The sequence below is a fragment of the Callospermophilus lateralis genome, chromosome 1 (genome assembly GCF_048772815.1).
Source record: "Callospermophilus lateralis isolate mCalLat2 chromosome 1, mCalLat2.hap1, whole genome shotgun sequence".
Lineage (NCBI taxonomy): Eukaryota > Metazoa > Chordata > Mammalia > Rodentia > Sciuridae > Callospermophilus > Callospermophilus lateralis.
Genome location: NC_135305.1, coordinates 118,873,467 through 118,886,170, shown reverse-complemented (window position 1 = coordinate 118,886,170; position 12,704 = coordinate 118,873,467). Strand labels below are relative to the sequence as shown.

Genomic DNA, 12,704 nt, shown 5'->3' with positions numbered 1-12,704 from the left:
GGCTTCATATCTGGGTTCAAGTTTGGTAAGTAAATAAAATACGATGGAAAAAAAATGGAATTATCAAGGTTAACAGGGCTCTAAATCCATTTTGCTATGAGTCACCAGCCCTCAACAATCACATCTGAGACTTCAGGAATGCACTACACAGAATCAATTAAACAATATACCACACAGAACTGATTTGTTAAGTAGCACCCTTCCCTTGCCCTCTGCCTCTAGTATAATTACTAGAGTAGTATAGGCAGGGAAGACCTAATTATTGGGAAGAATCCTTAACACTTTTTCAGGGTAAAATTCTAGCTAGTTCAAAAAGGGTCTGTCTTTTAAGGGTTTTGTGAAATTAGACACTGCAACTTTATTAGTATCAGTGACATTTGGAGCAAATTCAGCATGGTTGAATGCAAAAGGGGTTCCACCAATTGCTCCAATTCCTTCCATTGTGGCAGCTTGGCCAAAGCATTCAGTTATTGGAGGGGTCAGTTCCAAAGTTCCATTCAGCATCATAGTGGCAGGTCCTAGAGGAGCTGGGGTACCAGCTGGCACACAAGCAGAGGGCATGGCGCCTCTGCTATTTATGCTCATAGAACCTCCCGTAGCTATCTGGCCTATCCTTATCTCTTGCTCTCTTGCACCAGCAAAGGTTCCCTTGAATCCTTTCTGCTGTTGCTGCATCATGTCTTCTTGTTGCGGCCACATTTCTTCCTCATGGCGCTTACACTCCTCTTCCTATCTGAGCTTCAGTTGCTTTCTTTTTTGCACTATTTGCTTGTGCAACTCTTCCATTTTTTGAAGTTCTTGGTGACTCATCAAATCCTGCCTCATTAGCATGACCTGGTGCTCATGACAAGTAGCCCCATCTCCATTTCCAGCTTCTCACAAGCCTACTTGATGTTTCAATACACCTGTTCCTGCTTCTGTTTCTCAACCTCAGTGAATGCCTTCCAGTGCATGGCATACTCATACTCTGGGTGGCTGCTCTTGCTCCTTGTGAAATTGCTGGTTCTTTATAACCAGCTTCTCTGGAACTCCTTCATCATCATCTAACTGGTCCATCGGCTCCACAGTCACAGGACAAGGAAATGTAGTTAGCAGGAAAGACACTTCACTGCATCTGTCCAGATTTTTCGAAGCAGCTGGCTTCCTGAGAACTCAACAATGCCTTTTCCTGAGGGTCTTCTTAAATCATCCACAATGACTATGGCCCTCTCTACCTGGCCAAACAGAAAAAAAGCTTCTTCCAGAAGTTCATTAGACATGTACTGAGGAAGGTTTCCAACAGTAAGGGATGCACTATGGCAGGCAAAGCGAACAAGCAGCTGTTTTCCACGGAGTGACATATTGTCCAGCTCTACTTTGGCAATTTCCAGGAGAGTTGGCGTTTCCAAACAGATAAAGCCAAAACCTTTATCCTCATGAATGAAAACTTGATCTGCCTCCCTTTATTACTCAAATAGTTTCCTCATTTCCTTCTCAGTAATGTCAGGAGGGAGATTACCCACAAAGAGATGGCTACTTTGGATGAATGTCTTCTCTTCTAGTTTACTAAAATTCTTCAGGTCAATAGTTAAGCCTTCTTTTTGGCTGCTGGCCTGTTGCCTATTTGCAGGTATTGGTGGTGGTGGTGGCTGCTGCTGTTGCTGATGGTGGTGATGCTGATGATGTTTCCTTGGAATATGGGTCTGTTTATCCAAATTAAAGGTTTTATTACTCTGCATTTTTGTACCCCTCTATACATAGTCATCCACTCAGAGTCCACTATGTTTCTCTTAATGAGGCAAAGTGGAAGAATCTTTTAGATCTTATAGGATAACATTTTTTAAAAATGGACATACTAATTTGTTATGCACTTTTTGATGTTTTCTTTCATTTCTCTCAGTTTTTAATTTTTCCATTTCTTGATAAAATAATGAATAGCATGCAGAAGCTGGAGTCAATGAATTGGAAATTTAGAAATCAATTTTGTGAAGTTACCATAGAGTCACTATACCAAACAAAGGATGCCTTTGTCTGGGCTTCTTTACATTCAAGGAAAATAAATTCTTCTTTGTTTAAAGGATAATAGTTGAATTTCTATTTCTTGCTGCTGACTTTAATTCTGACTTAAATGATTAATGAATATTCTTCTTCATGCAATAGTATTTATACCTGTAAAAATTATTTAAAACTTTATAGTGAGAATCTTATCTATATAAGGCATATGCAAAAGAGGGAATCTTAGGCTTATCTGATTAATTCTACTAATATGCAAGTTGATAAATATAACATGAATATTCCTCAAATGTTTTGATTGAGCCATTTTATTTTGTATTTTTTCTCCATGTCAAATAAGTTCATTCTGTTTAAAAAATCCTATCATGAATTCTTTATTGGAACCATTAAACAATGGAAAACTTGGAAGCAAATGATTTGTACTTAAATACAACTGCTCTCCTTGTCTCATATTAGTTAACTGTTCTGTATTCTAAGTTTCATAAAATAACTACGTAACTTGTTTTCAATAATGTTGTTTTAATTGTTAAATTAGATTTTTTAACAAAATTTGAAATAATTTTCTTTAATAATAAATTTCTCATTGGAATTCTTCTCCATAAGCCTACTAAAATGTAATCAAAATTAAACAAATTACAAAGTATACAGTTTTAAGTTGTCTGAGCATCTGAAAGTAGTAATGTTTGAGTAGAATGTTATTACCCATAAATAAAGACAGTGAATATTTGGGACATGTGGGCAATTCTTTTACTCTAAAATATTATATGAAATTGAGTCATAACATATCACATATCTCCAATATCCTCGAAACACTTTATGAAATAAAGTATTTAACTAAGCTGCTAAGATTCAGTGTGCAGGACAACATGAATAAAAATCAATATACCAAATATATTCATATACTCAGATTTCCTGATGAAGCTATGATTCTCTGAAGATTGATTCAAAATGGGTACAAACATAAGAATTGTTTTATTGAGCATTGGAAGAAAACATTCAGAGCACATTCACAACTCACAAGTGTCTGGTCTTTTTCTGAGCATTATTAATTGCTTTCCAAAATGATATAAGGTAGTTGAGGACAAATGTTTAAACAAAAATTAATTTTTGATTTAGCATATATATATTTATGACTAAAAATGTACATTTAAAAAAATGTTATCTGTGCAGGATCTATATGTGGGTGTTAAGGGAAAACTACTTTAAGAACAAGTAATTTGCTTATATAAGTTTATGAATAATCAATCTTTCCTCAAATATATATATAATGTAGGTGTATACATAATTTTCTGTATGATGTATGTATATTACACATGTATAAAAAAGATAACATCAACATATTTTCTCTAAATATTTATGTGAGATGGGGAGAAAATTTGAAGTTCATTTAACTACAACAAGTTAATCCAGTTAGTCCTCACTATCAATTTTTATGTTCCTATAGTCAAAACAAGTTACACCATATTAAAATGCCAAACATTACACTCATTAATGCTCAAAGACCTTTCTTGTAGGTCCAGTAATCTAGGCTTTAACAATTTTATCACATCATAGATTTATACAATGAATGAGGAAAACCAAGATGACAAGTTCATAATGAGTATAAATAACAGGAATTAAATGTTGAAAGGGACTCAATTACACTCATGGTGGACAGTTTTTCTGAATAATATAGGAAATAATAATTCCAGTACTACATTGATTGGCTTGAAAAGTGGTAATTTTTATATACTGATATAGGGCAAAACATACTACAACATAAAATTAAGTGGAGCAAAGCTCTCATGGATATGTGTTTCTTAGATGGAATGTTTCTCCAAGAAAAAATTTCAATATTTGACTAAGAAAGAAAAGAAAGTATGAGGCTGAAACATACTCAAATTTCTTGATACCAACTCAAAGTATTACCAACTCAATTTATTTTTTTAATCAATGAAAACAGAACTACAAACTCCTCATCAAATCCCCAGTCTATTTCCTCTCCATTCTTCCAATACAGCCAACCTGTTTTTTTCTTCCCTTTTTTTATTATCAGCTTAAAATATATAGTCTTGTATTTTCATAAGACACTTCTATTGTTACACTATATTTTTTAGTAACTGTCAAAACTGGCTTACCTTTGGGTCAGACTTTTTCATTGTTCTGTAAAGAAGTAAGAGAAAGTGTTATTTAGTTATGAGGATGCAGCATGAAGAGCCTTCCCATGGATGGGAGGTAAAATTTTTGTAACAGGACATTATAGCAAAGATCTGCGCAAGTTTTAGCTTATCATGATTGTTAAAATTAGATTGATATTTCTTTCTATGTATGTATTTATCTGAAAGTTTACCATGAGAAGAATAATTTTTCTGGAAGTAATGTGGAGATTATTAACACAATCAAGTATGCCTCAAAAATATAGTCATTGATAGAAGTCAAATGATCAAAGGATAACAGGGATCCTGGGGAGGGGGGAAAGGAATCTTAATGAACAGAAAATCCTGTTTAGACCAAGACTACATTATAGGAGAGTGGTGATTTTTATGCCTAGATTTCCACTTGTTTGTACAGATATAACCTGGGCAAAATAACTACATGTCTGCATATGATTTAATAGTTTTCTCATAATGTCTTCTGAGCCTTTGAGTCACTGGCAGTTTTCTGAATGATGTACATACTCTAGGGGCAATGCAATATGTCATATTATAGGAACACTTTGAAAGTAAAATAGGTGGTATTTATGATTTTACCCTGCCACAAAGAGTGTGACCTCATACCCCACTGAATTATTTCTGAGCAGACCGTACCTCTTCTTTTGCATCTTGGGAAACAATTGTGGCCTTGGATGGGTAGCAGAACCAGGTAATTCTTGGATGATAAAGGTTGTTTGCAGTCAGTGTCTCATACCTTGTCGAGGCAGCTTCCAGGAACACGTATTCATGACAGGTGCAAATCACCTTGGAGAAGACTAGATGTTATGCTCAATTGGTCACAGGGACTTCTTTTCTAACAATCTCAAAATAGAAAGTAATAGTGACCCGATTTTGTAGATCTTTAGTCCTTAAATATAAGACTTAACAGGAACATAGTGAACCCTATAATCTCATTCCTGACAATATTAAAATCTATTTTTCTAAGGTTTTATTTTATCTTCTTCCTAAAATTCTCAGTTCCTGCTGTTTTCCATTTATCTAAATCTTTTTTTTTCTTCTGAACTTTCCTACAGGCAGATTAGTGTATTGAGGTATATGTAATATTTTCCCTGTAATTATCTTTCTTAATTGGATTGAAGTATTCCCCCACTCAATTATCTAATTCTTAACTTAGTAACTGTTATTGATTGTTATTTGATCCCAAAACTTTCACTTAGTACTATCCATTCACTAATAAATTCATTAACCAAATAATTTAGTTTAAAATTTAGTAATAAGTAAAAGCATCACTTTTAAAATATGAAAATGATTACATTTTAAAAACCAATCAAATCATAAAATATATATCTCTTGAATACCTTCAATGTCTCATATAAAAACTAAAGTCTGGTATTAATTAAATATTATGTTAATGAATGATCTAATCTGTGGGGACAAAAACTAAAAAAACACTTGACAGAATAATAAGTGCATATTTGTATATATGACTAAGAAGTGAGTGGAAAGTGTAGATACTTCTAATTTTTAAATTTAAACATTGGTTTTCTGAAATAGTGAGATTTTTCATAATATATAATATTTTGAAATTTGAATATTGTTGCAAAATTTACTTATGCATCAATTTTTATAATAAATATGAAAGATAGGTGTTATGAAAAGTGAAGGGGTCCTGCCCTAACAGGGTCCAGGGAGTCCTGAAGAATGAGTGGGATCTGTAAAAAGGATGAGACAGGAGTCATTCCATTGAAGCAATCTCCAGAGAGAGAGAGCTCTAATGCAGCTTTCTCTGGGTCTTCTTTTATTGCAAGTTTTCTCATCATTATAGGTTCAGAATATGTCATTGATTATACAAGTTCAAAACTTTGCTAAGACATGACATTTTCTTAACCATCATTAGAGGTATAGAAAAATGTAATATCAGTTTACATTTTTCCAGTATATGACCTATAGTAATTAATTATTAAGGGTATGGAATCATTGATAATGTGTCACTAATTTACATTTTTCATATTTTCCCAGTATGTACTATTTTTCCCAAGATATGCTATTTTCTTTTTAACTAATGCCAATCTATGTAACAGACTCAAAATCTCCTAACCTATCATTAACCTTTAAGTTTAAAGTACACCTGAACTTTATTTGTAATCTAAAATTCCCATCTAAAAAAGTACCCTTAAATCTTATACTTAAAATTTTGTAAAGTTTATAAATAATTCTTAAAGTCTATAAACCATTATTAAAGCATATCAGAAATCCATACAACTAAAAACTTAAGAATTCTAAACCCAAGAATCTAAATAAAATATTATTTCTAACATTATTCTAAAAATATGTCTTATAAAGCTACTTTAATTTATTACTACATTTATTCTCATAAAACTGATTGAACGTCTTTCTTGAAGAGTTTGTTTCTTGGTCAAGGCACACTATCTCTTATATCTTTGTAATCTCTCTCAGTAGAAAGCAAATTCCAAATATCAGTTCCCTTACTGCCAATATTAACTATGCTCATCCTAAATCCCTATGTGAAGTAAAGGAGGGTTTATAGAAAAGAGGAGAATGTATATTTATGTGTCTTAACTTTCCTAAGTATATAACATAACTTTCCTTAATCAAAAATAACTACATATGGTAGTCTTTGTACAATAAACTTTTTAAGAGGCCGGAGTTATGGGCCTGGGTTCTTAGTTGATATAATCAATGTGGTGCCTAAAATTCTCATGATTTTTCAGAGAATGATTGTTGTCCATTATCAGTTTTATCCTCAATGTATTGAGATAGAGGAGCAGCCTTCTATTTTGTCCTCAGTATGCTGAGGGGTAGTAGAACAGCCTTCAAGGCATGAATTACCTGTTATGTTCTAGCCATCTGAAATTTAATTTGGTTTGTCATTTAACATACTTATGCCTCCTGTCAGGAACATGCGCAATTACATAAAAAAGGGCCTCATGGTTTCGGTTTCCCACCAAACAGAGCGGCTTTGCCAGCATTCAACCTCACTGTTACCTTGTCAAGACAGTGGGAGAGCGGCTTTGCCAGCACTTATCTTCACTGTGAACTTGTCAAGACAGTGAAAGGAGGAATGCCTTCACCATAAAAGTAAATTAATGTTATCACCACTCAACCAAAACCAGCAATTTTTTAAAATAACTATTTCATTTTCACTATGAATATTAACTTTTATTTTATTATTATTGTGCTATAGATATTTATACTCCTGATTTTATTTGTAATAATTGTTTAAATGAATGTCATTGGTTTACACCTGATCTCTCCAATACATTGTGAATTCAGAAAACACTATTTCACCTCTGCTTTTGTCAGAAATCATTGTACTCTCTGCAAAGTCAGCTTAATGAATTCTGGTAATAAATTTCCCACTTATTATATGTTTGATAATATATTGCTTCAATTATGTGAATATATTTTGATAAGACATAAAAGTCTGGAACATGGGCATGCTTGCAGTACTGGAAGGTTATTGAGCAACTAAAATCAGTAGTAAAACTCTCTTATTTGATAGAATGTGACAGATTCTTCCTTTATCATTCTTTCATTCCCGTGAATGAATTATACTTTCTGATGAATCCAGACATCCTTCTGTGAAGCCCAAATCTTCACATGCCATCTAGAAATATTATAATTTCTGGTCCCAAAGAAATGTGCAGGTAGTGTAGTAAGAGTGGTGAGACTTGACTGGGAACCTACATCTCTTTTCCACGTGTGGATGAAGTAATCTCCACAATAAATTACAATTTTCTTTCCATATCAGCCTAGTTTACAGATGAGGATATTGGAGTAGTAAGGTTATTCAAAACTACACAAGGGCCTGCAATTTGTTCACTGCATCTGCCATTACTTCCTCAGGAGACCTGTTCTGACAATTAGCCCTGCCCTTGAAAACTAGTTTAAGACAGAGGCAGGATGAAGAGGGGGATTGGGTTTGTCCACAAGCAAAAAGGCCTAAAGTTGTATAGTGTTCTTACAGGGTCATTATAATTCTCTTAATGAGGGTTCATCTAACTCAAGCACTGCCTTTTTTCATTAACTTTTCAGACTTTTCACCTTTCCTAGGACTTTAATCAAAGCATTCCATTGGGTCATGTCTCTTCTCACAGGGTATAATACACATAGTTTCATTAATATTAGCCCCCCAAAGAGTACTGTTTTTAAAAGAATTCAACAAATATTTTACAGAAATTATTTCTGAACATGCACACAAATATACCACATGGCACAAACACAAATAAAAAAATTTACTGTGAATGTTGTGATGCTTATGATATTTTATGCCAATATAATTTGTGAATGTGATACCACTTAGTTATATGGTAGACACACTTGTGCTTAAGTGCTTTTATGCAGCTATTTATTATAGGACTAGAATTAGAATCAAATATCTCAACTTTTAAATAATTATAAACAGGAAGACATTTATAATATAGATAAATGACTGAAAGGAAAGACAAGATTGAAAGATAATTAAATGTAGGATGGAAGAATAGCAGGAAGAGAGGAGAAGAAAGAAGAAAAAGGAGAAAAAAGAAAAAAACAGGGCTCAAATCTTAATGTTTTCGTTGTTATTTTGAAATGGTGGTTTTAGTGATTCATATACTGATTAATATGTAGTCAAATTTTATTCAAACTCCTGCCAATTCAGTTAAATAAAATTCACTGACTATTTGTGGTATAGCTGTTAGGAAACAACTACAATGCCAGAAGAAAGACACAAGTCATAAAAGACATAGAAGAATTAGCACAAAATGGGTATTAACTATTTGAGAACTTTAGTATACTGTGTATTGAAATTATTTTGCTCAAATATAATTTCAAACAATTTTTATCTTAAATGTATTGTTATCCCTTCATATTTAAATTTAATTATTTCAAATTTGCTTCAAATTGGGAGAGATTATTCAAATAAAAATGTACTTAAGAATCAAATTGTGTCCTTTGGTTTCAGGCTTATTTAAAAAGGCTTTTAACAAAGAAGGTAAAATTGTTACTTATGCTATTTTTATAAAGAAATAGCTGGCAGATAAATATGATTTGATGAGCAGCAATGTCAACCTATTTGGTAGAAAAAGGTATTTGAAATAAAATTTTTATTTAGGACACTTTGAATGCACAGCAAAGTTCTCAGACAGGTAAGTAAGGCAGGGAAAATACAAGTAATGCAGAAGGTTCCTTTCTCTGCATTTCAAAAAGAGCATCTAACATTTCCATTTCCCTAAATTCAGGAGGCTCTATTACCTGAGTGGCAAAGGTATAAAACAATAGATAGAGTTTGATGATTGAGTTGGTGTTCTGAGCCCTGAAACATAAATTATTAGGATTAATTCTAATTATAAGTTCACACTTGGGCTGTGGTTGTACTTCAGTGTTAGAGCATTTATCTAGCACAAGTGAGGCACTGAGTTTGATTCTCAGCACCACATAAAAATAAATAAATAAAGGTACTGTGTCCATCTACAACTAAAAATATTTTTAAAAAGCTCATACTTTAGTAGTAAATTTCATTAAGAAGGCTATATTATGGAATTCTCAAAAATCTCATGACTCAAGCAATATGACAAAGATAGATAGTAAGCTAATTACTGAGCTATGAAAACAGTATTTTAAATATGTTAGCATAATTTCTGATATAATTTTCATTTTGTTTAGTCCAAAGTGTCTACACATGAGTCCATTCTAAGATTAAGTGTTAAATTGGAAGAAATTCCACATGAATAAATTATTTTTGCAGTGCAATATTTTCTATTATAGTAAACTACTGTATTTCTGTTTTTTCTTATTTTTTAAAAATAATTCAAAGCCAAATTACACATATTATTGCATCCTAAGTGAAATTCTATCACTACCTGGAATTTGCATATGTACAAAGACTTATTTTTAAGAAGCATTCTTTGGAATATTTGCTTTTTGTATATCCTCATTTCCTGTTCGCCATCTCCTTTATTAATATTAACCTATTTTTAAATTACGCAAGCCCTAGCAATCTATAACAATCCACAATAATGAATCAATCTAATCATCTGTTCCTTCCCCACTTTTTGTTGGGCTTCTTGCTGGAGAACAATCATACACTGCTGATTGTAACCAAAGTTACTTCCTTTAAGTTTCTGCATAAAGCAGCATTTTTTGTCTTCTATCAGATCACTCAATTATATATTCATTTGAATTTCATTGAATCTATTATTACTGTAATGGTTAATTTTTGTGTCAATTCTGTTTATTTAAGATGCCCAAATATTTCCTCAAATATTATTCCAGTTGTTTTGTGATAGTGTTTAACTGTTGAGATTTAAATTTATAAACTTTGAGTAAATTATACTTCCTAATTAATGTTGGTGGACCTTATTGAACCAGATGAAAATTTTCTTAACATTTTTTATAATTTTATTTTATTTATTAATCTTTTATGTGGTTCTGAGCATTGAACCAGTGCCTCATCCATGATGGCAAGAACTCTACCACTGAGCCACATCCTCAGCCCCTGAAAGTTTTTTTTTTTATTAAACAGACTCATCTCTATCAATCAAGAAAGTATTCTGCCAGAGAATTTGTTTGGTTCTGTTTCTGCAGTTACACACACACACACACACACACACACATAGACACACACAGCTTTCTGTTTACTCTGTTAATCTGTAGTACCCTGAATAATGTAGATTTTGTTACCACCAGTGGTTCTAAAAGAAACATGATTTTAAGTCTAACATTCTGAACTGGTTCTGGAGTTCCTGGAATAAGCTTTCTAATCATTTTTTAAGAAATAATTTATTTTTTTAATATTTATTTTTTAGCTGTAGTTGGACACAATACTTTATTTATTTATTTTTATGTGGGGTTGAGAATTGAACCCAGGGTCTCACATGTGCTAGGTGAGAACTCTTCCACTGAGCCACAACCCCAGCCCTTTTTATATTTTTTATTTAGAGAAAATATTGATTTTGTGTTGTATAATAAATATTGCAATGACAGTCCATTGTATGGTGTGATAATGTCATTTTTAGATACTTCTAATCAAACCCATATAAGGATTAAGGATCTAGGTCACTATATGTATAATACTTTAAACATATTTATTACATTAATTTTTATTACTAAAGTTGTCACTGAACAAAGCAAGTAAAGAATAGGGTATGCTGAAAGATTTAATCCGGAACTCAAGTGCCACTCTGAAATGATGTGAAAGTGTCTTCCACTGTCTGTGAAACACCCTTATTTCCTGTATCCACAGAACTGAGTTTACTGAAAAACAAACTGGACTTCCATTTTGAGTGGTTGGATTACAATGCAAATGGAATTCCCAACCTCAGAGTATTGACCATTAAAGTCAATGCAATGATTATGAAGGAGTGGGGTATAGTATGTTGAATTGGAAATGTGCGGAAGACCCTGATGTACCTGGGGACAGTAACTCTCTACTGATGAGTTATCTTTGCCAGTACAACCAACCTCTCCACCTCAACTGAGGAAATTAAACTTCATTTCTCAAGGAAATTATGATGACCTTCCCTGAGGAGGTTGCCTTGAGAGACCATTGAGAGTCCTCAGAACTCACTTTCACTATCACTTTTTACTTTTCTGATTCTGTAACTAGACTCAAGGCCTGAAAGTTTCCTAAAAATATAGTATAAAGTGGGACCATGAGATCTAAGAGAGCTAAAAGCAAAGGAACTACTCATTTTTTTCTAATTCATACAGACAGACATTTGGGGAATAAATGTGGAAATAGATAGTATGACTGTGGGAAGATACAGAAAGAACATAAAGTTTGATTAAGATGAATTTATAGATAAAGGCTCACTAAGCAGAAATTTTGAATTTTTTGATGCAGTTAGGGGGGTAAAAAGAACTTTTATTTTATTTCTTTGTTGATGGAAACATGAAGTAAAAGATTTCCCATAGTAAATAAATTTCAAATGCCTTGGTTTACTGTAATAGGACACAAAGGTTTAGGGAATTTGGAATATTAGAGGAATTTTTTAAAGACCTACTCACTCACCCTGGGAGGTCTAGAGGACAAACCTTTTGCTATCATTGTAAGAAATAAGTTTGTGAAGGTAGTCCCAGCATCTAAGTGATCAATCTTTTCTGTAGGATGGAACTTGGAGTAATGAGAACTGATGCCACAAACTAGGAAAGCTGAAGGCAAGGAGAATAATCAGATCTTTGAATGATTGGGCCACTCAATGGCCAAAAAGCAAAGTGTACCTGGATATCATAAGGCAGGAGTCAAAAGAGAGAACCGATTATTATGAATCATGTCATTTGTAGACATTGGCAAGAAAATCATCGTGTTTCTATAAATGAAATAGATCAAATAATAACTTAGTAGGCTTTGTATCTCTATAATCAGAAAAGTTCTAGGTCAAGTGACTAAAAACCTAGCCCAAATCCCAAAGCAGTTATTGCCCCTTTCGCGATTCCCTGACTAGAGCAAGTTTAGAGATTCAAAACCTCTTGAATAAAGAGATGGCAGGATCCCTTGAGGAAGGGTCACACACTTCCAAAAAGTTCATCCTGTTAATTTTTCTCCCATCTTTCTCTAAAGGGACCCACACTCTTTCAACA

General features: G+C 33.0%; 1 pseudogene; it reads right to left on the bottom strand.

Annotated features, from left to right (window-relative positions):
* Nucleotides 1-303: 303 nt before the first annotated feature.
* On the bottom strand, nt 304-1,718 carry LOC143398068 (non-POU domain-containing octamer-binding protein pseudogene; annotated as a pseudogene).
* Between the last annotated feature and the right edge of the window lie 10,986 nt (nt 1,719-12,704).